Source organism: Lissotriton vulgaris, chromosome 5 (assembly GCF_964263255.1).
Source record: "Lissotriton vulgaris chromosome 5, aLisVul1.2, whole genome shotgun sequence".
Classification (NCBI taxonomy): domain Eukaryota; kingdom Metazoa; phylum Chordata; class Amphibia; order Caudata; family Salamandridae; genus Lissotriton; species Lissotriton vulgaris.
Genome location: NC_141693.1, coordinates 911,672,448 through 911,699,469, shown reverse-complemented (window position 1 = coordinate 911,699,469; position 27,022 = coordinate 911,672,448). Strand labels below are relative to the sequence as shown.

Below are 27,022 nucleotides of genomic sequence, written 5' to 3'. Positions count from 1 at the left end.
TTTTTAAAATGGCCAAAGTTCTGTTTGGATGATTCTAAATTACGCAAGCTGGATGGAATCCTTGCAGAGCAGCTACTAAGGCTGTCTGTAGTCTGCGATGAGGAGGCAGGGTCAGTAGAGATAGAAAATATTTATACTGCCACAATGGACCACATTGGTAAGCTGTTTATGGTCCCACCCAAGAAGAACCTGGCACATACCAAACCACTGCAGAGCTGGTTTGATAGTAATTGTAGAAGGAGGAAAACTGATTTAATTTCTGCTATCAAATCTTCGAACCCAGTATCTGTACGTTCGGCAAGATTGCATTATAGAAAGGCAATTATAGCCGCAAAAAGGGCTTGGGGAGAGTCCCATTGGGAAAATCTCAGAGATGCAAGTAGAAATAGGGATGCTAATTTGTTTTGGTCACTAGTTAGAAAATCATCTGGGTGCAGCTCGAACCAAATTTCAAACCATATCACGGATAGTGAATGGTTCGAACATTTTTTTAAGCTTTATGGAGGGATTGACCTGCCCGGAGTCCCCGGGCATTTGAGCGGTGCTCTGGTTGATGGTTCCGGTCAGCTCACGCCAACTATAGTTAATAAAAAAGAGGTTCTCGCTGCAATAGCCAAAATAGTTTCTGCCAAAGCCCCAGGACAGGACGGAGTGCCTGGGGACCTTTTTAAAGCTAACCCCGAAGGTTGGGCAACGTATTTTACCATCTTTATAAATGCATTGATGGCAGGCTCTCCAGTCCCTAGTTCCTGGAAAGCGGCCGAGGTGATTCCCATTTACAAGAAGGGCCCCAGGGAGAACCCTGCCAACTACCGTCCAATTAGTCTGATAGACACGGGACAGAAGTTGGTCGGCAGGGTTCTCCTTGAAAGGATCCTCTCGTGGGCAGAGGAGAACAAAATCATTTCCCCTTACCAGGCTGGTTTCAGGGCATGTACTGGTACAACTGATCAAGCATTTAGGTTGCTCCTCCTCCACTGGAAGGTGGTTACCATCGGCAAAGGCAGTCTTTATTTGGCATTTATTGACTTGAAGTCCGCCTTTGACCTGGTTCCTCGAGACCGACTGTGGACTATACTGGAGGAGATAGGGATCCCGCTTCCAATCCTAAACCTCTTGATACGTATGCATGATGGCACTTATGCCTGCATTAGATGGGGCTCTCAAGGGCAAAAAACTGATAGGATTCCTGTTAAGCGCGGGGTTAGACAGGGGTGCGTGTTAGCCCCAACACTTTTTTCTTTGTTTGTGAATGGTGTTGTCTCTTTTTTACTTGAAATTGACGCAGATGCCCCGGTTCTGGCAGGTGATAAAGTGCCCTCCTTACTCTTCGCAGACGACACCTTGTTGGTTTCAAAAACCTCTGTGGGCTTGCAAAAATTGCTGAATCGCTTTAGTTTGTTTTGCGAACTTAGGAGCCTAGTCATTAACACCACCAAAACTAAGCTTCTCTATTTCAATCCGAGTAAGTCCTCCAGGTCCACCCTCTTTCTTGATGGAGAACCATTGGAGCGCATAAAAGAATTTGATTATCTGGGAATCAGAATTTCTCATAATTTGAAGTGGCAGCCCCATATTGATAAAATGCTTTTGAACCACAAAAGGGTGACTGGTGTTTTGGGGCGGGAACATCGCATGTCCATCTCTAAGCCCATTGCCCCTGCCCTAGATATATATGCTGCAAAGGCTGTGGGCAGCACCCTTTATGTGCCGAGCTGTGGGGTTTCGAATGTATTAGTGCACTTACCACTTCTGAGAATAAGTTCCTCAGAGAGCTAGCATCCCTTCCGATGGGTACCCCCATCAAACCACTATTGAGCGATCTGGGTCTCCGCCCTATTCGAGACTTAGCTAGGCTACGACCTCTTTTATATTGGGCCAGGCTATGGCGGACCCCCGAGCTCTCTAAGTACCTTGATGGCTTGATAGAGGTTATGAACCTTAATGGTTCTTATAAAGTCAGTTGGATCCGTAACATTAAGAAGCTTTTGAGCGAAATTGGTTTGCCAATTAGTTGGGAGCGTGGAGCTTCCGTATCCAAGCTTGAACTCAAGCGAGTCTACTGGAACTGGGTGGACGAGCAAGATCTAAGGGACCCAAACCAGGGTAGGCTGACCGAGGAGTTTAAACAGCATAAAATCAAGCCTCGCTTGGAGCCTTACCTGGACCTTATTGTAAAACCAAGGGATAGATCGTTGTTCATCCAGTTCAGGTTGGGAAATTTACCTTTACACGATTACACTTGTAAGTGGAAGCCCCCGTACCAATCTCCATCCTACTGCCCTACCTGTAATGGCATCACTGAAACTACTGCCCATGTTTTTTTTGTGTGCCCAGCGTATGCAAAGCCGAGACAGAGATGGCTAAAACCTACATGTTTACTGCTCGGTACCAGGAATCATTCCGTAGCTTTGAGAATTTTAAAGACCGACACCAGCACATGTCTAGTTTGTGGGGTTGCTAAATTTCTGAGCTGGGCCTGGGTAATCAGAGCAAAATCTTTGAGATGACTCAGTTTTTAATCAAACTTTCCTAATTTTTACTTTCACAAAGCTGCTATTGTTTAATATGCTTCTTAACTTATTTATTGTAATATGGACGTTTTTACTGTAACTAATTCTGCAAAATGTAAAGACCTATGAATTGTGTTTTTTTTTTTAATCTTTTGAATGTGCTTTTATGATATCACGTGTTTATCGAAATAAAGCTTTGAACTGAACTGAACTGAATTAATTGACTTGAAACCTTTATCTTACCTACTAATTCTAATACTTGGTGTACCAGCAGAAAAGAACAATAATGAAAAACAATTCCAACTGTTTACAACAGAGACCCTACATTTCATTCTCTTCAATTAGATGGATATTCCTTCCTGATTGACGTTTTTTCTAATGCTGGTTTTTATCTAAAAACTTCTTTACACCATTCCCTACTACTTTCTCCGTTCAATACAGACCAAGACTGTGCTGGTGAAGAAGATATAGAAATAATGATCTTCAAAGAAGTCTCACTCTGAGAAATTGCAGAATGTCGATCAGAGTGTTTGACCACAGGGACTATCTATGGACAAACTAAAGTGACTGAAAGGGATGGAGAAAGAGAATGTTCTCTAACAAAAGTGGGGCTGAGCAATTACCAAGAGGTGGGTTGACATGATTTGAGGGTCCATATAAAATAATCAGTAACTCTCAGATTAGAGCTCTTCTAACTGCATGCTTACCTTTGGGTTGATCTGTCAAATCTTATTTCGGTCCATAACATAATCACTTTCATTAAGAAGGAACAATTCTGTTGTCTGCATCCTTCCAGTGATATTTCATTGTTTTATTCAATAAAGGAAGAAAGGGGTCTTGAAATATTGTGATAGCTGTGGAAACAGAACATATGGCACTTAAAGGACTACTTCCTTCATTTGAATAATTATCAATAATGCAAAGCACTACATTAAAACACTGCAAAAGAATTAAAACATTTCATTTCTAAGGGACAGACTCCCAAAAAGTGGACATTTATTCCAAATGCATCGAGTTAATTGGACAGGATTTTATTCCTACCTGCAAGGCATGGATAAGAATCACATACTGTACACCACAGCCAATGCAGTGCATTAGAATTGGGGTATAGGAGAAAACAGCACATGCTAGATACAACTATACACCCCTGTATATCATTTTTTCATTCACTGGGACAAAATATGTTTTGGAGAAGCATGCCAAAGCAGATCAAAGAGACTGGTGAAGCCCATCATGAAAGCAAGATGCACCAGAAAATTATCAAAATAGGTCAGAATGATGTATATTACAAATTCCCCATAAATTGTGCACAATTCTATGATATCTGAAGGATGATATCTGAAGGTGAAGCAATTAGCTATTTTAAAAGTGTGTTATTATTCCAGACAATTCATATAATTCCTCAGTAATAGATGGTTTCACCCTCCCCAAGAAAACCTTGAAGGATGATATCTGAAAGTGAAGCAATTAGCTATTTTAAAAGTGTGTTATTATTCCAGACAATTCATATAATTCCCCAGTAATAGATGGTTTCACCCTCCCCAAGAAAACCTTGAATGAAATGTAGAATACAGGTGTGTTTCTCAGCAACAATTGCACTTCATTTCACTTTTCCGCATAGCTCAGTAGATTCTCAGTTGTAAGTTTATAGCTGAGACTATTTCAATAGTCTAATCTTGAAGCAATTAAAGCATGAAGGACTGTTTTCCGAGCCACTAGAGGGGGAAAAACTTTTTCAGGGACTGGATCAAAGAGAAAAATGTCCCTGACACAGTAAACACATACTGATGAAAAGAAAGGTTGTTTTCAGATGTCACTCCTAGGTTCCGAGAAGCCTCCGTAGGTGGAGGGGGCATAGGGATATCCTCCAGCCACCTCAAAGGCAGAAAACTGATTACCATTTCCAAAAAGGGGGATTTCTGTTTTCTCAGAGTTACACTTTTACTAGTTACAATTCATGCAATTGATTAATTGAGCGAGACAGTTCTTAAAATCTGGCTCAGAATTAGAAGAGTTCTTATTGAGCAGCAAAATCCCTTGCATATCATTAGCATTCATCATGATGGAGATGCCATATGATTTGATCAACGCAATAAGAGGAGACACATATATTAAAAAGAGTAGGGCTTGAGAATTTTTTTTTTAGTAGATCTGAAAGCACCTATAATCACCAAGTGTTTCCTGTTTCAAAGAACGATTGAAACTAAGCCCCACTTGGCCTTGTATTCCAATATCAGCCAGATGTTGTAACAGAATGTCGTGGGATATTGAGCCAAATGCAGTCAACATATCTAAAAGCATTAGCACTTAGTTGTTACCTCTGTCTAATATGAATTTTGTAGTTTCAGAAATTTCCAGAAGAGAAGATTTTGTAATTCTGTAGAATGCTGAGGTCTAAAGCCAGTTTTTAAAGAGTGTAGAAGATTGTGTGTTTCAAGATGTTGAACAAGTTTGTCAGTGACTAGCTTTTCCAGAATTTTATCTGGCTCCGGGAAAAATAAATGGGCCCAAAATTTAACAGGATTTTAGGATCGGCATTGACTTTCTTCAGCAGTGGCTTTGCTAGATCCAAGTTCTAAATATCTGTCTCACGAGCCAGCTGTAAAGACTGATTTAAAATGTAGTTCTGAGCTAGGTTAATGACTTCAATTGCTTTCTTAAAAACTGAAAAATCAATGAGCGAGCCTGATTTACTGAGCACTATAGCACGTTTACATTGTTTTAATATGATAAGCCTGAACTGTGAGAGGGAGACCAGTAAGATAAACCTTCTAAGGCCATTTCTTTTCAACTGGTTCCCCAGGCGGAAGACAAGCATGGATGTCTTTGATTTTTTGCTCAAACAAATCAACCCGTTTGTCTCAATGATCTTAATGGACAGCAGGATTAGCTGTGTTTGCTTTAAAGCAAAGAAAACATTTAGATATTTGAAAGATTAACTGGGGGTTATTTTTTGCTTGTGCAATCTATGCAAAATAAAAACTTATTTTTGCATTTTTAATATATTTATGGTAATTTTCATGGGTAGTTTATAGGAGTCCTTATTGCCCTGAGTAACCTTAGATCTCTATGCTGGCACTGTCTACAAGCTTACTGTTCCTTAGCTGGAGCAGGAGAGAATCAAGTTTCCTGTAATAAGAAAATGGTGTTACTCTAATAAGTTATGACATTTGGAACTGCAATGTCACTGTGCTTGCTGCCAGAGCCGGCAGACAGCGTGATGGACAGGTCACATAGCTTTATTGCAACTGTTGTTTAAGCAGTGTGATGGAGAACTAGCTTTTCTCTGAGCTACTTTTTCCTTGAAATGAGCGGTCATTAACAGAATGGAGACATTTATGTCCGTTTGCTTAGTTTTTGAAATACGTGTTTCATGACAGAAGTAGAAATATATCTTCGTGTTACAAAGTCTGTCGAAATACAACCGCTTTTTGAAATGAGTTATATAAACTGCTTATAAAAATATGTTTTCCGACAAATTTCAGTTTGTGTACTTTAGCAACATAGAGCCCGCATTTACACTAAATATCTTCAGTAATAGTATTTTTGAAAATAAAAGAGCATGAGGCCACACATTTTGGTTTTTGGGAAGAGTAAAGAGGTTATCTTGGCTAATAAGGAATACAATACCCACTACTATAGGTTAAAAGGATATTTATTGTAAGCCACTTTAGAATTCTGTGACCTTATAAAGGAAATTGATCTTCATCCTCGTTCCTGTATATGATCACGGAACTCCTTGGAGTCTCTCAGTATACTTTTAATGTTTTGAACAGTCGACTTTATCCCATATGTAATGAGCTATCAATCAATGAATCAAGGAATTTTTAGAGCGCACTACTCACCCGTTAGGGTCTCAAGGTGCTGGTGGTGGGGGGGTGGGGGGGCGCTACTGCTTGAACAGCCAGGTCTTGAGTTGTTTCCTGAAGGCGAGATGGTCCTGGGTCAGCCGGAGGTGGGTGGGGAGGGTGTTCCATGTCTTGGCTGCCAGATAGGAGAAGGATCTTCCTACGGCGGTGGCTCTTCGAATTCGTGGGACGGTGGCGAGGGCAAGACTGGCGGAGCGGAGCTGGCGGGTTGGTGTGTAGAATGCGAGGCGGTTGTTGAGGTACATGGGGCCTGCGTCGTGGCGAGCCTTGTGTGCGTGGGTGAGGAGTCGGAAAGTGATCCTCTTGCTGTCGGGGAGCCAGTGTAGGTCTTTCAGATGGGCAGAGATGTGGCTGTGGCGAGGGATATCCAGGATGAGTCTTGCCGAGGCGTTCTGTATGCGCTGTTGCCTTTTCTGGAGGTTGGCTGTGGTTCATGCAATATTTGCCTTATTCAAGGTATTAACTACCTTTTGAGAGCAGGAAATTAGTACTGTCTAATGTTGTAAGGATTGAGAGCTGCCAGATGACAAACTAGGAGTCTGTTGTTTTAAATATTTCTGAAAGGATTACTGATTCTGGATATCGATCAGTTTTTCCCTCCAGGAGAGTTCTTCAGTTTCAGTAGGTCGAATGGCATCCCTTCAGCAGCAAAGGGCTTTACCAATCCATGATTTTGTCTCTTCCACTTCACTTACAAAACTGAGGGAAACAGCCTACATGCTATGTATGATCCCAGCAAAACAGCTGATTTGCAGTTTACCTCATGGTTTAATGTTCAGTGAGTTCTACAGAGTGAGAAACAATGATCTGCTCTTTACCAGCTTAGTGTAAAGTTTGCTGTAATGGAATCCAGGAGCAGTATTCTGTGTAAGTCCTACAGAGGATCAAACACTGATGCTGCTCATAACCAGCAACCAGCATAAGGTCTTGTTGAAATAGCATGCAATACCAGTATCCTTACGTACTCGATGATTTCTGCAGAGGGCCAAACATTGATCTGACTCTGTACCGTCAACCATTGTAAGGCCCTCAAGGCTGGTTGTTTATGTCTCCTCTTTGGCAGCTGAAAGCTGAGCCTGGAAGCTTAGTAATGAATGAGCTGGAAGAAGTGCACTATTTTCAGCAGAGATTTCAGTATTCTGCATTACCACAGTCCAAATGTCCACGTCGTTCTACTATCAATGAACCAGAGGTACAAACATTAGGGATGCCGATTCTCTAATTGCGATTCTCTCCAAATTGCAATTAGGATATCATTGTGACTAATGTATGAAATTCATTGAGTTTCAGTTAGGGATTCCTTGTGGGTTGCAAATCAACCTACCTCATGAATGTTAATGAGGTAGATTTGCACCCCATTAGAAATCATAGCCATGGCAGAGATAATAGCGTACTGATATCAGTAGACCACCACGTCTGTGGCTGTTTTTTAACCCCTTCGATACGGCCGCGATTCCCCTGGTGTGCTGTAAACAGCACGAACAGGGGCGAGCCGTGACGAACCCCAGACGTCATCAGCACACGAGCACCGTAGTGCATGATGGCTGGGGTTCGTCATCAGCATGGAAGGGGTTATTAAAGCAATCTTTTTTTAATGCATCCTGTTTTCCTTAAAGGAAAACGGTATGCGTTTAAAAAGAAAAGAATGAAACCTTGAAGTTTAATTTTTTTAAGAGTAGGTAGTGGTCCATGGGACTACTGCCTGCACTTGAAAAATATTATTATTTACATTCTCAAATTGCCAATGGATTATCACAAGTTATAAACTGGTAGTAAATTATTACTTTTTCGTCTGTAATTTGGTCGCAAGCAGGGGAGGCTTCTCTGCTATGGCGAATACGCCTGCCTCCCCCCTACCTCCCCCCGTCTGCCTGCAGCAGCAGCTGCAGAACTTGAAAAATAAAATGATAAAAACCATGTTTATTATCCTTTCCCTTACCTTGCAGTCTTGTGGGTGGTGCTACGGTATGACAGGTACTGAGGGGGAGTGGTGGGCACTGCCTTCAGTGTGCATGACGGTTTGGCCGGTCATCTGAGGCCAGCCCAACCGTCATGCACACTGCAGCTCTAGCCAACCCAGCTGCATTACCGGGTTACAGAGAGCAGGCACAAGCTCCCAGTCTCCTTGGGAGCGCAAATCGAGAGCGCTGAGTCCTACCCTGACGCTGTTCTCATGCTGTGAGAGCAAAATCAGGATTGAAAGCAGGGCAGACTGGGAACCTGTACCTGCAATGCAGCCAGAAGCGGGACGATGCAGCGGGAAGTAAGTTCTTTTTGTTTATTTGTTTTTTGTTTTGTCCCCCACCTCCCTCCACCCACCACTTTCCCCTGACACCAGCCGTGAATGGCCGTAAAACTGTAATACATACCATACCGTTTCGGTATTTGGAAGGGACGCCCTAAACAAATCCCTTCCAAACACCAAATAGCAAATGCAAAATGCGAATCAGTAACAAGTCACTTAATTGAATTTTGCATTTTGTACATCTGAAAAGGCATTTTTCCACTTGCAAACAGCCTGATTTTGCGAATCTGCGATTTGGTCCGTTTGCGACCAGAAAAATACTTTGTCCATCTGGACCTTGATTGGAATATCGAAGATTAAGGTAGCAGTGAGGTTTCTCAGTAGTCCATGGAGGTACAAGTGTGATGGTGTTTTCTTCTCTTGTTCACGAGGTATTTAATTCAAGTTCACTGACCCAGTGTTACAGTGCATCTGAAACCCGTCAGGATGAGATTTTTTAAGTTAAATTATTACTTCTCAGCTTTATACACAATGCTCTTTATCTGCAATGTCTGCACTAGTCCAATCATTAGAAATAAACACGGGTCTATCCATCATTGTTATAATGTACTGTCAAAAAATAACTTCCATTTGCTAACCTTTTCTAGCTAGCACAACAACTGCATTTTCAATTGACTTTAAGAGAAACCATTTCTCTGGAATTAACTGAAAAAAGTGAGTCAGAGTTTTAATCGTTGATCCTGTCAGATACTGCAGTCATAAAATGTGCCCACAAATTCTGTTATGGTTAAATAAAGTGGCAAATCACTGCAGTGGAAATGATGTACTGTCCTCAGTGAACTAACCATTTTGAATTTAGATTTTATATCTTATGCGAAAATAAATCCATTTCATGATTAATTGAAATGTGATCCCATCACCTTCTATTTATGTTTAACGGTGGTTGATGTAGCTCAACTCATATTTCATCAATGTGAAGCTCTGTACACTTTAACCGTATTTAAAAATGTAAATCACATCTCGTTCTTGTTCAAATGAGAATGTTTTTCTCAAAAAAATCCTTTAATGGAATTTATATCTAATTTTCTGATTTATGCTTAGACCCTCAGCGCTTGTCATTACAGCCTAAAGTGTGCCTCTTCTGCCTGCCAAAATTTGTTGAAAAGGCCGCTCTTTCGACTGTATATTACAAATTACTTTAGATATGGATCATTGTGAAATACAAAACTCATCACATGCATGTTTCTGGCCTTGAAAGTGTGAAAGCATCTGGGCCCACATGCATCAATATCGGCTTTTGCGATTTCTAAATTGCGATAAATAGCGATTCGCAATTTAGAAATCGCAAAAGCCTATGCATGATTATTTTTGTCATTTTTTATGCAATTCGGTAGAAATCGCTATTTTTACCGAATCGCATAAAAAATGCGATTTTCAAATAGCAAATTCGCAATTCCCATTCATTCCTGCGGGCCAAAAGGCCCATAGGAATGAATGGGAATTTCGAATTCGCAATTTGAAAATCGCAAATCCTGATTGCATTTCAAGGGTGGTGAGGGGGGTTCAAATGAACCCCCCCTGCACCCATGAAATGTTGTTTTCGCATCATGTTGCACACACACATGTCCTAAGGACATGTGTGTCCGTAACATGAATGTTTTTAAAATGCATTTTCTGCGTTATTTACACTTTTTGCAAATTTACCGAGTAGTTCAACTACTCGGTAAATTTATCCCTCTAATTGCGAATTCGCAATTTAAAAATTAATCATGCATTGCTTTTAAGAAATCGCAAATTTGCGATTTCTTAAAAGCAATCGCAATTTTAGAAATCGCAAAAATTTTGCGAATTCTAAAATTGCTTGATGCATCCAAATAAGCATTTTTGGAATCGCAAACGGCCGATTTTAAGGAATCACACCGTTTGCGACTCCAAAAATGCTTGATGCATGTGGGCCACAATGTGTCTTCATAACTTTGTGTTAATTGGACAAGAGCTGGTACCTGTACAACGTTACATTGACTGCAATTTATTCCACACAATATGCATCAAGGTAACCTTGTTTTTCATCAGTTCTACATTCTATGGATATTTTGGCACAAGTAGAGGAATATTAGGGAATTTCACAACATGATATTAGGGCCACACTGAGATATAACAAATTAAAATTTTATGGTAAATGAACTCAGAGAAGCACGTTGAACCTGCCCAAAGCCTCTACTGTGAACACTAAAACATGCCACCATCGACTGTACCAAAGTTTCTACATCATTGAAATCAATGGCCGATCGTTTGATGCGCACGACACAAGCGTTTATCAAAATGTAATGTATTGGAATTAGTTTACAATTGGTCTGTTTGCAGCCAGGCACAACACCCTTTTTTAGTCGGAGAAACCATAAATGTGTATCAAAATCAAATATCGAGTATGATGCGTTTGTTGCCCAAGAATAATGAGTCTGCTTCACATTCTGGCCTTGTGGAGCCTCCTTCCTGCCTTCAAGATGTCAGAGCACGCCATTACTCTTCACGTGGTGGAAACCAGGACTCAGATATCAGACAGCCATTTTAGGTGCACTGGATTGAGGGAGGGCATGTGTTCAGCTTCCTGCTGAACTTAGCAACTGTAATCACACAGTGGTCACACCTCTCTCCAATACAAGCCCGATGATGCAATAATATACTGCTAGAACTGATAACCAAAGACAAATAACCCCAAAGTCTGAATGCAGTTGACACCTGGAGAGAGCATATCTGGGGACGAGAGAACTACACTGACAAACCTTCCAATCTTGTATTAAAGGAAAGCCCCCCCCCCCTCCCCCCCCTCCACACACTCACACACTGGGTGAGGCTGGTGTGCTGGTTTGCAGTGACAGAACCAGCAAGCGAGGTCAGAAAAGTGATTGTGAGCACACAAGGGAATATCCAGGGGTCTCCGAAGAGGCAAGTCCGAGAACTTGGGCAACGTCATTGGTACCAGCCACAATAACAGATAAGCTTTTTTAATGCACTACAGGCTAGAAGTACTAAGATTTCTTTCGCAAAAAAAGAAAAAGAAAATGGTCGTAAATTGTTCACCAACTTTTTGTGAATGTAATCTGATTTTGCTAACAAATCTATGTAGCTGTGCTGGTAAAAATCACCATTTGCAGGGGATCCCAGAAAGAGCACCTAATTAATTTACTAGGCAGTCACAATTTGCAATAAACACCAATGGAGGGCTTCAATAGGACAGTACATTTAAAGCCGGAAACAAGATGAAAGTACTGCTATTTAAATTGGTCACCACACACCCTTTCAATAAAATGTGTTAAAAGCCAAGTAATATTGAAATGGAGAAGTGCTGAGTATAGGGCTTTGCTTAGAATACGTATGTACAACTTGTACAAAGTAAACTGGGATTTTACTAGACATTAGGACATAATACAAAGACATGCCTATGTGGCGGCGTATCCTCCATTGTGCACAAAATACCTTGCATGCTGCATCATTCAGAGTTTTTCGTGTTTCATACTACAATAAAATGGGTGTAGATGCGGGTGCTATAAAACTAATTATATCACTGCCAAAAATCTTCGTCAAGTCACACATATGATCTCATTCAGAAGTTGTTGAAGCACTATAACAGGTGCAAAATATATGAATGCTCTGCCAGTTACAAGGCGAATGAAAGCTGCGTTCACTTGGTGTTTTCAGTTTGCTCTGCCATCAGACTTCAGATGGTAGTGACAGTCAGTAATAATTCATTCAAGCAGTGTGTGAAAGCAATTCCTATTTTTGTTCTGTTTAGTAATTCAGCCGCAGTAATTTAGAGATCCTCTGAACATACGTAATTATTGATACTTTGCATTAACACCCTGCCAGTTTTGCACAATTACAAGGTAAATCCCACTGATCGGAGAAAAACTGCATGATAACATGAAGGCGAGTTAAAGAAGAGGTTAGCATGGACTTGGAATTAGGGGAACACTGGTGTTTGGGGCTTTAGAGGAGCATGGCATTGATGTGTACAGTTCGTGGACAAAGGGCTTCGTGCATTAGAGGCAAACAGAGTGATGTACAATTGAGTCACAGGGTTATCGTTCTTCTTAATTCAGGGACCCAGATTATTGTACTGCAGGTGGCACATGCATTGATGCATCATTGAAGGAACCCACCCATTCACGCATAATAGGTTGCCACAAAGTGATGCCAAAGAGGTCTCAAATTGATCGATTTCAGTTGTATCTCCCATGTCCTCTTGTTTTGTATGCATTCCTGCACATATAGTGGGCCTCATTTACAAGCCCATTAGGCTGCCAGTTAGTCACTTTTTAAGATGCACCGGTGGCGCTGTACGCCTGCCCATACTTACAAGGTCACGTAAAGTCACCCTGCTTGACTTTTCATGGCCATGTGACTACGGGCCCCTTTCAAGCATTACTCTGCATGAAAGGTGCGTTCAATGGGTGTCGCTGTGGGTGTTCCAACGCAACATCCATGGAACCCGACACATTCCCAGATTTACAAAGTGTCATAAAGTTGAGAATGAATCAGAATCCTACGCCTTCCCAGGGGACACAAAGGAGTGGCACAACGAGGAGAAATACTTATATTTCGCCTCCTTTTTTGCTCTTTCTCTTTGTGCTGCATTCTGCAGGTGTCCCTTCCTGCCCAATAGCAATTATCTGGCAACGCAGGCACCCTTGCACCATGGCGCAAGGTTGTCTGCGTTGGGGCGCGCTGCTGTTTGTGCATCGGCGCAGGGGAGAAAGACAGCAATGCGCCATATCTTCTAGATATGGTGCATTCCTGCCCATTTATTTTGTCGCACAGCAGCGCAACAGGAAGGCTTGCTGCTCTGCCACGTGTCAGGATATAGTAAAGGAGGGCCAGTGTATTTCTCTATAAATGCAGAACTACAGTTACCAGCATGCAAATGCATGATTGGATGAGCTGCTTATGCCCTAATCGTAAGAACTGGAAAACATTAAAAAACATATAGCAGGAGAAATTCAGACATTTTTGGGAATACTTTTGCGTTACTGCTGTAAAAAGGAATAGACGACATATGCAGGTAGATACCACATTTACAATGGCTTGCTTTGTGCAGACTACATTGTAGACAGAGAATACTAAGGAGCAGTTCACATAAAACACAGATGCAAACCTCCATAACTGCGAATTAGCCGATTACTTGTGTGATTACTTCATACATTCTAGGTTTTAGAACAACAGTTATTCCATGGTGGGATTTTTAGTTGACCTGGGTGAAATTTGCATCAATCAATCAATCAATCAAGAGTATTTGTAAAGCGCGCTACTCACCCGCTAGGGTCTCAAGGCGCTGGGGGAGGGGGGCTGCTACTGCTCGAAAAGCCAGGTCTTGAGTTGCTTCCTGAAGGAGAGATGGTCCTGGGTGAGTCGTAGGTGGGTGGGGAGGGTGTTCCAGGCCTTGGCCGCCAGGTAGGTGAAGGATCTTCCTCCGGTGGTGGTTCTGCGGATCCGTGGGACGGTGGAGAGGTCTAGGCAGGCGGAGCTGAGCTGGCGGGTTGGCGTGTAGAAAGTGAGGTGGTTGTTGAGGTATTCGGGGCCCAAGTCGTGGAGAGCCTTGTGTGCGTGGGTGAGGAGTCTGAACGTGATCCTTTTGCTGACGGGGAGCCAGTGCAGGTCCCTCAGGTGGACAGAGATGTGGCTGTGTCGGGGGATGTCCAAGACGAGTCGTGCTGAGGCGTTCTGGATGCGCTGGAGTCTTTCTGTAGTTTGGCGGTGGTCCCAGCGAAGAGGGCGTTCCCGTAGTCCAGACGGCTGGTGACGAGGGCCTGGGTGACTGTTTTCCTGGTTCCAGTGGGGATCCAGCGGAAGATCTTACGGAGCATGCGGAGAGTGTTGAAGCAGGAGGAGGTAACGGCGTTAACTTGCTTGGCCATCGTGAGGGAGGAGTCAAGGATGAAGCCCAGGTTGCGTGTGTGGTCCGTGGGCTTGGGTGGGGGGCCCAGAGCAGGGGGCCACCAGGAGTCGTCCCAGGCGGAGATGGATGGGCCGAGGATGAGGACTTCCGTCTTGTCTGAGTTCAGTTTCAGGCGGCTGAGCTTCATCCAGTCTGAGATGTCTTTCATTCCGTCCTGGAAGCTGGCTCTGGCGGAGGTGGGGTTATTGGTGAGGGAGAGGATCAGTTGGGTATCGTCGGCGTAGGAGATGATGTTGAGGTTGTGCTTGCGTGCGATGGCTGTGAGGGGGCTCATGTAGACGTTGAAGAGGGTGGGGCTGAGCGAGGAGCCTTGAGGTATGCAGCAGATGATCTTGGTGGCTTCTGCGAGGAAGGGCGGGAGATGGACTCTTTGGGTTCTGTCGGAGAGGAAGGAGGTGATCCATTCCAGGGCCTTTCCTTGGATCCCGGCGTGGTGGAGGCGGGTTGTCAGGGTGCGGTGGCAGACCGTGTCGAACGCAGCCGAAAGGTGGAGCAGGATGAGGGCGGCGGTTTCTCCGTTGTCCAGCAGGGTCTGGATGTCATCGGTGGCCGCGATGAGGGCGGTCTCGGTGCTGTGGTTCGCTCGGAATCCGGACTGCGATGGGTCGAGGGAGCCGTTCATCTCCAGGAAGGCTGTCAGCTGTTTGTTGACTGTTTTCTCGATGACTTTTGCAGGGAAGGGGAGGAGCGAGATGGGGCGGAAGTTCTTGAGGTCTGAGGGGTCTGCGGTGGGTTTCTTCAGGAGGGTGCTGATCTCTGCGTGCTTCCAGCTCTCCGGGAAGGTGGCGGATATGAAGGAGTTGTTGATGATGTCCCGAAGTTTGGGTGCGATGATGGAGTCGGCTTTGTTGAAGATGTGGTGTGGGCAGGAATTGGCTGGGGAGCCCGAGGGGATGGTGTTCATCGTGTGGGTGGTATCTTCCATGCTGACCTGAGTCCAGGTGCACATGGTGGTGGGGGGGGTGTAGGTTCGGTGGTGGGGTACGTGTTCTGAGCGCCGAAGCTGTCGTGTATGTCGATGATCTTACAGTGAAAAAAAGGTGGCCAGAGTTGTAGAGGTCTTGAGAGGCGTGATGTCGTTGTTGCTGGCGTTGGGGTTGGAGAGCTCTTTCACGACGTTGAAGAGTTCCTTGCTGTTGTGGGTGTTGTTGTCCAGTCGTTCTCTATAGGATGACTTTTTGGTGGTTCAGATCAGCTGGTGGTGTTTGCGGGTGGCGTTCTTGAGGGCTGTCATGTTGTCCGATGACTGGTTGTGGCTTTCTCAAGGTCACGGCAGGATTTCTTGGAGTCTTTGAGATCGTTGGTGAACAACGCAGCTTTCTTGCTGTTGAGCTTGCTGGGAGCGTTTTTCAGGGGAGCAAGGGTGCCGGCGCTGTCGGTGATCCACTGTGTGAGGTTGCATAATTTCATTTGCGAGAATGTTGCGAAAATGCCCAAAACTATTTGTGAAATTAGGTGTTGTAATGCGAAATGTTGGCATTTTTGCACTATGCGAGATGTGTCCATATCTGGTATGCAGGGATGCATATTGCCCAAAGAAATACAGTGCCAAACAGCATGGGACTCAAACAACATTTCATGTTCCCTTGACTCTTCCCATGCTCCTGTGATAGGATTCTTACCTGAAGTGAGTCTCAATTTTGTGACGTGGCACAATGGCATAAACTCAAGTATTTCAGCAACAATAAATACGTAAAATGTCGGAAATTACATGAGTACACACATGCATAAACGAAATTTCACCTGAGCCCAATTTCTAATCCTTTTCTTTAATTCCAAATGCAAAATTATATGTCAAGCAAATGAAGCTCTGCTGTCTAACAAACCAAACTAAATAAAGCTTTCACGTGTGATAGGATCCATTTTGGCAGCTAAACTGGTCTATATACTTGTTAATAAGCTTGATCATCAAAGATGTTTTAGGGGAGAGGATGTGGCCTAAACGGACTAGGGCGGTCGATGTCAAATCTGTTGAACCAGGTTCAAACTCGGCAATGACGCTCAACATCCTGTGATTTTGGACAAATCACTTAATCTCCCCCTGCCTAACAAAAACAAAACATGAATCTGTCCTTAGATAACGTGACTGGTGCTCGTGTAAAGCGCTCTGATACCTGACACCTTCGGGTCAAGTCTGCACTGTATAAAACTCAGGGAAAGACAAAAAAAATAAGGCATGGGCAATCTGGGCAATTACCCAGGGTCCCCATCTTTCAAAAGGCACCCCTCGAAAGTGAACTTTCTCTCTAGCTCACTTCTGTTTATATTTTGTATCTTAACCTTAAACGTACAATTCAATATTGTTAGGCAGCATAGTGTATGAATTAGTAAATAATGGGTTAAAAAATTCAAAATTGTCCCAAAAAAGGGCACCCAAAGATTTTCTTTCTCGGGGACCCCAAAATCCTTAAGGTGACACTGCTAATATTAGTTACTCTTGAAGAAACCTAAGCACGTCCCACATGCTAGCAAATGAAACGATGGTCTTGATCGGATTTCTGTAAAGGTAGACCTTTCTCTCTACTTGCCACAAACACGAAAACATAAGATGACACATTATTGCAGTAAGGAAACGTGATTCCTGAATCACGATTCTTACATTCCTCTTCTGCTCAAGAAAACCGAAAACTGTAAATTTCACACTGTGGAAATGCTCCAAAAGAATGTAGCAGGAATGTATGCCACAGTAGTAATTCATTAATCCAAACATGAAAAAGGAGAAACTGAGCACATTCGATTACCCTTTGCATGTATGCTAGTGAGCCATAAAGGAGTTAGGAGAAGGGCTATCCAACCTCAGAACAGTGGAGAGAAAAGTCTTGGCTTCTACTAGGACAGGCAACAAATGATGTTAATCACAATCATAAGCAGTCAAAAGAGCTGAAATTGACACTTCAGGCTTAATCACTTTGAGATTTACAGGTAGATGCATCAAGCATTTTTGCGAGTGCAAACGGTGCGAATCGCAAAATTCGTCCGTTTGCGCCCGCAAAAATGGCATTTGAGATGCATCAAGGGTTCATGCACTCGCAATTTAAAAATTCGCAAATAATTGCGAGTTCTCAAATTGCGATTGCATTTAAGGAATCGTAATTTGGGATTCCTTAAATGCAATGCATGAACCATTCCAAGATTGCGTATTCGCAATCTGGGGTTGCTATTTACCGCGAATCCAAACTACGTGGTAAAAAGCAAAAACGTAGAAATATGCACTTAGGTGCATTTTTCTAAGTTGTATATTACACACACACATGTCCTTGGGACATGTGTGTGCGCAACACTAGTGAACATTACCATTTCAGGGGTGCAACAGGGTGTCCTTTGGACACCCTGGCACCCTTGAAATTGCGGCACATCTGTGATTCGCTAATTGCTAATCGCAAATAAGGAATGGCTTTCCCATTCATTCCTATGGGCCTTATTCATTCCTTAGGCCCATAGGAATGAATGGGAAAGCCATTCCTTATTTGCGATTAGCAATTAGCGAATCGCAAATAAGGAATCAGTAGGAATCGCAAATAACATTGCGATTCCTACATGCATCCCGTTTTGCAAGTCTTTAATAGCGATTCCTTAAAATTCGCTATTAAGGACTCGCAAAACATAACTTTGATGCATCTGGGGGATTATCCCTTGAATCTTAAATCGCACTTGGATGAGTGGTTTGTAAGGCATGCTGATGCTGGGTGGGGTACTAAGTCTCTGCCATACAAGGTGGGAAGAGCTCACAATTTATGCTATGCCTACTATATCTGGAGGTAGGAGGGCTCTATGTCTTACATTTTGAAAACAAGAAAGGGAAGAAACGTTGTTAGATTTATTATATCTTTCAATGAATCTTCAACAAAATAAATGCTGAACCTGCAGAAATTGTGAAAGGCGATTTATTTGACGCACATTTTGAATTTTTTAACTGTAAAAACGGTGTAAATGTACCCAAAGAGTTTACAAAATAAACGAGATTGAAATCTGAGATTTTTTTGGGGGTGAACTCATTTACTAAATTGGCGCCATACATGTCAACACGTGTTTCAGCAGTGCTATCAAAAATACTGTACTAAACAATGCTTCTTTAGACAAAGTTGAGCATTATTGTCTCTCTGGTTGTTGAAATGAAGGAACATTTTTTTTATACCGCCCTATATTTCAGAGACACATTGCCCAAGAAGTAGTCTACAAATATGACGCCTCTACTTGCTCCTATATCCGACCTGGACACTAAAAATGGAGGCCACATCAGAATGCATGCCTTAAACCAAGGCCTTTGGCCTTGACCGTTTTCTTTTTTAAATGGCACTCCTTTCATAGTTGCAAGCACATGCCCAAACCTCCTCCTGAGGTTGTCACTGTAACTTTGATTCAGCATCCCTTTGTCAGTGTGTAGGGCCTTGTATGCATGAGTCAGGAGCTTGAACTGGCATCTTTTCTGTACAGGGAGCCAGCGGAGTTCCCTGAGGTAGGGCATGATGTGGGTTTGTCCAGGGTGATCCAAGAAGGGTTTAGTTGCAGGGGTCTGTATGGTGCACGAAACCGACATTTCCAGTAAAAAATAAGTTTAGCCTGTCTCCTACATTAAAATAAAGTAATGAAAACAAGTGTCTGAATACTCCTTTTTAAAGTATAAGTTTGAAGATCTGCAAGTTTGGATATCCATTGAGCTATAGGAATTGGATATCAGAGCACACATCTTATTCTTCCCTTTTCAGAATATTAAAACGTTCACCCTAACTAAAGCCTCAACTGGTCATACCTCTAACTACAAGGTAAACTTACAACTTAGTGCCATATTATTATGTCAGGAGGTGACAAGGGATGTTCTTACTCTTAGGTGCTGGTTCTTCGCAATGTGTTACTTTGATACTCATAAATGTGCATGTCTTCAAGAGTTGAAAAGGATGGGAGGGTTGGAAGGCTGTCAGTGCTACTTGAACAGAAATATTGCATCTCAGAGAGATGCATTTTGTGAAACATCTGGGTGAAAACAAGAAGGACTACATATTTTGGGAGTCCATAGAACTCTCAAGTGACTTGTCAAAGGTGTTAGCCACATCATGGTCCATCGCGTCCTTGCTAGGCAATTGTGCGGAATAGCTTCTGCGGCTGGGACTTATTGTTCGAATACTGTATTTTGCTCTTCCTTGGAGTTGATCAAATACATATGGAACCAGAGAAGTATCTCACAATGATACAGACTTGCACTGCAGTTTTTATAAGGAGGCCTCATATTTGAGAGCCAAGGGTAAAAACTAAGCATGAAAACTAACAACACTTTTCATGTTACACTTACCACTTTTCCCTTTCAATGTAAACCAAGCGCATCAAGTTATTTCTTAATATTGAAGGTTACTCTCTTTCGCATATACGCTATTGTTACCCGATGATTCGCAGTTACTAATGACCCTTAATTTTATTTCTGCTCAGAAGACCAATCGAATTTCGATTTATAATTGAAAATGGAAATACCAAGAGTATCGCACCCCCCCACCCCCCCACCCCCACCCCTAGCACCTTGAGACCCTTACAGGTGAGTAGTCGCGCTTTAACAAACTCCTGATTGATTGATATCACAAACAATAGTTGAGGTAAAACTTCAATGTCCTAACTGAAGTGATGCTAAGCATCATCTCTACTTTTTTGTATATTTAGGCTCATATACTGATGACTAAGTCCGGCAATGCAACCGGGTGAGTAACAACATCTGGCATTTCTGTTTCTTATGCTTGTCCCTTTCCCCGTTCTCCAGTCCTAATGCAATTCTCCAATTCCCAAGACAGTATTGTGGGATTGGCTGTAGACTATCATTGGTTCAGTTGGATCTGGATTTCCAGGTTAGTGTGTCTTGATAAATTGGTACTGGCAGGTACTTGTATAGCCATAGATAAATACGATAATCAAAAAGTGCACTAATTAAAAACGCCAGAAGTAAATATTTTTTCTACACATATAACCACAATATTGTATGGTGTGGTATATTTTCTTAGGATCACTGAAATAATATAGAGAGACAGAATATCGACCATCAAGAATATCGTTGACAAAATATAGACTGACAAAATATCGAGTTTCTATCTACAAAAAGGTAAGTACAAAAATATTGAGTTACAAATATCGTTTACAAAAATATAGTTATAAAAAATATCGACTTTACTAAAAACAATGTTAAATTAAATTAATATTAAAAATGTATTACAAAAATATACTTAAAAATACTTAAATTAACTTATAATACTTAAATAATTATTGAAAGTGAAAAAAAATGTTTTAATTCATATTTCTTAAAACATATATATATATATAGTAACAAAATATAATTAAATATTAGCCAATATTATTAACGTACAATAACAAAAGTGTAAAAATTACTATTCCCACTCCAAAGAGTGCAAGCATAGGGTAAGCGTTGGATAGCGTAGGGGTTAAAATTACTATTCCCACTCCAGTGGGTGCAACAGTAGGGAAAGCGTTGGATAGCATAGGGGTAAAAATTACTATTCCCACTCCAAAGAGTGCAAAAGTAGGGAAAGCGTTGGATAGCGTAGGGGTTAAAATTACTATTCCCACTCCAGTGAGTGGAACAGTAGGGAAAGGGTTGGATAGCGTAGGGGTAAAAATCACTATTCCCACTCCAGTGGGTGCAACAATAGGGAAAGCGTTGGATAGCGTAGGGGTTAAAATTACTATTCCCACTCAAAAGAGTGCAACAGTAGGGAAAGCGTTGGATAGCGTAGGGGTTAAAATTACTATTCCCACTCCAGTGGGTGCAACAGTAGGGAAAGCGTTGGATAGCGTAGGGGTTAAAATTACTATTCCCACTCCATTGGGTGCAACAGTATGGAAAGCGTTGGATAGCGTTGGGGTTAAAATTACTATTCCCGCTCCAGTGAGTGGAACAGTAGGGAAAGGGTTGGATAGCGTAGGGGTAAACATTACAATTCCCACTCCAGTGAGTGGAACAGTAGGGAAAGGGTTGGATAGCGTAGGGGTAAACATTACAATTCCCACTCCAGTGGGTGCAACAATAGGGAAAGCGTTGGATAGCGTAGGGGTTAAAATTACTATTCCCACTCCAAAGAGTGCAACAGTAGGGAAAGCGTTGGATAGCGTAGGGGTTAAAATTACTATTCCCACTCCAGTGGGTGCAACAGTAGGGAAAGCGTTGGATAGCGTAGGGGTTAAAATTACTATTCCCATTCCAGTAGGTGCAACAGTAGGGAAAGTGTTGGATAGCGTAGGGGTTAAAATTACTATTCCCACTCCAGTGGGTGCAACAGTAGGGAAAGCGTTGGATAGCGTAGGGGTAAAATTTACTATTCCCACTCCAAAGAGTGCAACAGTAGGGAAAGCGTTGGATAGCGTAGGGGTTAAAATTACTATTCCCACTCCAGTGAGTGCAACAGTAGGGAAATGGTTGGATAGCGTAGGGGTAAAAATTACTATTCCCACTCCAGTGGGTGAAACAATAGGGAAAGCGTTGGATAGCGTGGGGGTTAAAATTACCATTCCCACTCCAAAGAGTGGAACAGTAGGGAAAGCGTTGGATAGCGTAGGGGTTAAAATTACTATTCCCACTCCAGTGGGTGCAACAGTAGGGAAAGCGTTGGATAGCGTAGGGGTTAAAATTACTATTCCCACTCCAGTGGGTGCAACAGTAGGGAAAGTGTTGGATAGCCTAGGGGTAAAAATTACTATTCCCACTCCAGTGGGTGCAACAGTAGGGAAAGCGTTGGATAGCGTAGGGGTAAAAATTACTATTCCCACTCCAAAGAGTGCAACAGTAGGGAAAGCGTTGGATAGCGTAGGGGTTAAAATTACTATTCCCACTCCAGTGAGTGCAACAGTAGGGAAATGGTTGGATAGCGTAGGGGTAAAAATTACTATTCCCACTCCAGTGGGTGCAACAATAGGGAAAGCGTTGGATAGCGTGGGGGTTAAAATTACTATTCCCACTCCAAAGAGTGCAACAGTAGGGAAAGCGTTGGATAGCGTAGGGGTTAAAATTACTATTCCCACTCCAGTGGGTGCAACAGTAGGGAAAGCTTTGGATAGCGTAGGGGTTAAAATTACTATTCCCACACCAGTGGGTGCAACAGTAGGGAAAGTGTTGGATAGCGTAGGGGTAAAAATTACTATTCCCACTCCTGTGGGTGCAACAGTAGGGAAAGCGTTGGACAGCGTTGGGGTAAAAATTACTATTCCTACTCCAAAGAGTGCAACAGTAGGGAAAGGGTTGGATAGCGTAGGGGTTAAAATTACTATTCCCACTCCAGTGGGTGCAACAGTAGGGACAGCGTTGGATAGCGTAGGGGTTAAATTACTATTCCCACTCCAGAGAATACAACATTAGGGAAAGTAAATATTTTATATTATTCAAACATCTTAAAATGAATATCTATTAATAATTAATTAAAAATAAATAAAAATGTTATCTAATATAATAATTAATATATAAAAATTACTAAATAACAATAATTATTTAAATTAATCACCTATTAATACAAATTAATTAAACATTAACAATTAATTATTTAATAATTAAACATTATTTCACAATTATTTCCCAAAAAATACATTTTAATTAATTTAATTATTTAATTAATTATTAATAAATTACTTCCCCCCCTATTCCCCTATAAACCCACAACCCGCTACAGAAATTAAATTAGTAAAATTTACATAATTACCAATTAATCAATTAATAAAAATTATTTAACAATTATAAATAAATTAATTAACACATATTAATTAATTAACAATTAATTACTAATTACTATCAATAAATAAATTTACATATTTAATTAATTATAATTAAATTACTTCCCACCCTATTCCCCTATAAACCCACAACCTGCTACAGAATTAAATTAGTAACATTTACATAATTACCAATTAATCAATTAATAATATTTATTTTCCAATTACAATTAAATTAATTAACACACATAAATTAATTAACAATTAATTACAAATTACTATCAATAAATTAATTTACATATTTAATTAATTATAATTAAATTACTTCCCACCCTATTCCCCTATAAACCCACAACCCGCTACAGAATTAAATTACACAATAACTATAAAAACAAAATTCATTAAATAAAATTATTTATAACATAAATACACACTTTTCACACATAATATAACATAAATATACACTATCCAAAATTATATATTATTAAAAAATCGATATTTTTAACTATCTATATTATATACTTCGATATTTTAACTATCTATATTTTTAACAGTCGATATTACTTCACTTACCTTAAAAACAATATTTTTGTTATCTATATTCTGTCCAGTCGATATTTTGTCCTGTCTATATTAAAAACTCAATAATATGTCCAATCGATATTTTGGACGCGATATTATGTCTGTGCACCATGTTCTTCCACAATGAAGACTCCTCACCAAATGGTTACACATTTACCAACCCATCACAAAGAAACAGATCTCTTTGTGTAGCATAATAGTGATTTTAATGTTTATGAAGGCTCATAAAATACAGAGTGAGCTGAAACTCTTTGACCTTAAAGGCCCAATCAAAAAATATTGAAAACGGAATGAAATAAAAAAACTGCTGTTTTCTCCAAAAACTACTGTCTGCTAAATTCTTGACTTAGCCACCCCTAACATGGGGGTGGATTGTGCTGATACGATCCTATGGGTCGTATCAGCAAGGTTATCGCCCTTTTGCAGGGAACATCGCTGGAAAACGAGCGATGTTCCCTGCAAAAGGGAGATAACCTCGTTATCTCTGGAATTTTTATAAAAGGCAGAGATAGCCTGCGATAATCTAATTATCGCTAAGCACGGCCAGCGATAATTATCGCTGGCCGTTGCTAATATGCCCCTTATTCTTATATTGCTTAATCCCTATTTTCGCGACTTTGCAGACACATGTCTGGAAAACACCTAAGAGCCTAAATTCGAAGCAGGGCACGCAGGGTTAGCCACAAATGTTGGCTAATGTCGCATACCGGCCATACATTAAATAACCCCCTTAATATTAACTTATACGGGATAGGAAATGTCACTTCTCAGTACCGTAATAAGACTTATTCACATGTCAAATTACACCAAACGTATGTAGCTTTACAAATCAGTAAATCTATTTGTAAATGAAAGTTCATATTTTACTTATATCAAATGTGACTCTCTACTTGTCAGTCAAATCGACGGCACACTTAAATTTAACTTTAGGCATTATAGGATTAGATTAAAGTTTTACACATACAATCCTGGAAGTCATTTCTAATATCTTCATTCATGAGCCACCAGCTTTGATATAATTAGATGAAGATAGCAAGGTCAAATAAAGTTTGTGGCCGTCCGTGGTTCTAAATGCTTGGAAATAAATGCTGCTTCATTTATTTCAATGAGTGTGAACGTGCCGGACGTTCTGATCTTCAGATCACCCTCTCTCAGAAACAGTCTTTAATGATAAAAAGGAGCCACCTGTGAAATGCTATACATTGATGCTTATGTGATAGCTCCAAAATGTACAGTTTAAGACAACAAATGAGGACATGGCTTTTTAACAAAATCCTTTCATTAAATTGTTTTATAATGTTATGCTTTCGCTCTCACGTCTCTTTTACTACAGCCGGTCTTTTCCAACATTTTTTATTCAATACCATAAGGTTTTTTTGTTCTGTTGAGCTTGGGATCCCACATAAATAAAACCAATGCTTCTCTTTATTTAAAATAATTGTCTCATGAGGTGGGCGTTATGAGGTCTGTTTTTAACGAAAAGCTTATCTTACTGTCACATCCTGCAGTTTTTCCTTTGTTCGGGATTTCCCTTTTATTTTCCATTCTGGTCCAGTTTGAAGAGCCCACAATCCTAAAAAAAAAACTCCAAACTGCACCTTATATTCACCTTGCTGACTCCTGTAATTTACCCTAGGAAATGGAGACTATAAGGCGGTATTTGAAGCATTGAGGTGGATGGCCTCTCCTGAACTCCTTTCCTGAGAATCACTGTGGTGGCAGAATATATGTATTTTTGGGGTGCACTAGTTGCACCTGGTGCTTATTTTTCATGGACACCCCTTAGATCAAATATAGGCACCTGTGGTGGTAAGGACCCTTTTTATTTTTTTTATTGAATATTCACAAACTACCTTGTGGACATTGCAATCAGTACATATTCAACGTTCATTGCAATCACACTCAGGGCACCATTCATTATGGCTACCTTTAAAGTATCATTAACAACTTTGCGCATCCATCATCACAGCCACCTTCCCCGATGCATGGAAACACGCAGAAGTCAGATCTGTCATCAAGAAACCATCTACTGACCCCAGCGAACTCCAGAACTACTGCCCATCTTGCTGCTCCCTTTCCAAACAAAAGTCCTCAAGAAGGCCATCAACCAGCAGATCACTAAATACATTGAGAGAAACAACCTGCCTGACACCTCCCATTCCAGTTTCCGTGCCAATCACAGCACAGAGACAACCCTGATTGCCGCCACTGACCACATCCCCACCCTCCTCAACAGAGGAGAACATGCAGCCCTAATCCCCCTTGACCTCTACACAGCATTTAACACCGTATCCCACAACACTCATCAAGAAATTGCACCACATCGGGATCCAGGAAGATGCCCTCAGATGGACTGCATCGATCCTCAAAGGACAAACTCAGAAAATCCACCTACCTCAGAACCCAAGAGCACCATCTTCATCATCCCTCAAGGTTTGGCCCTCAGCCCACTCTCAACACCTAAATGACACCCCTAGATGACATTGCCAGGACCCACAACCTCAACATCCTATCCTACACCGATGCCACCCTACTCATCCTCTCACTCTCGGCAGACCCTACCACCACAAAGAACAAATTCCACAAGAGCATGAAAAACTGTCTGAAGCTCAACACTGACAAAACCAAAGTGCTGATCTTTGGCAACACCGCCTTATCTTGGAACAACACCTTCTGGCTTGCCAAGCTTAGACCCACTACCACATTAACAAACCACACCCACAACCTCAGCAGCATCCTGGACAGCAAGCTCACCATGAAGCAACATATCAATGCAGTTTCCTCCGCCTACTTCCACACGCTCTGCATGCTCGGATGAATCTTGAAATGGCTCCCCATCAGCAAGAGGAAAACCGTCATTCAATCCCAAGTCACAAGCCAGCTGGACTATGGCAATGTACTGTTTGCAGGAACCACCACTGAACTCAAGAAGAGACTAGCACCTATACAGAACTCAGCAGCCAGACTCATTCTCAACCTGCCCAAATGTATCCACATCACTACACACCTTAGGAACCTCCACTGGCACCCAGTCGAGAAAAGATGCCAATTCAAGATAATAATGCACGCCTACAAAGCCCTTCATGACCTAGGACCAGCATTCATCAACCAGCGCCTGAACTTTCTCCAACCATCCAGAGATGTTCACTCTGCCACCCTCACCCTCGCA

The 27,022-nt window shown here is 41.6% G+C and overlaps 1 long non-coding RNA gene across 1 annotated transcript in view; it reads right to left on the bottom strand.

The window, feature by feature from the left end:
- Positions 1 to 3,220: 3,220 nt before the first annotated feature.
- The window catches only part of LOC147711789 (uncharacterized), a 411,006-nt gene continuing 387,204 nt past the window's right edge, over positions 3,221 to 27,022 (bottom strand). Inside the window, exon 3 of the long non-coding RNA XR_015295718.1 lies at positions 3,221 to 3,367. This is a non-coding gene — a long non-coding RNA (uncharacterized LOC147711789). The remainder of the gene's footprint in view (positions 3,368 to 27,022) is intronic.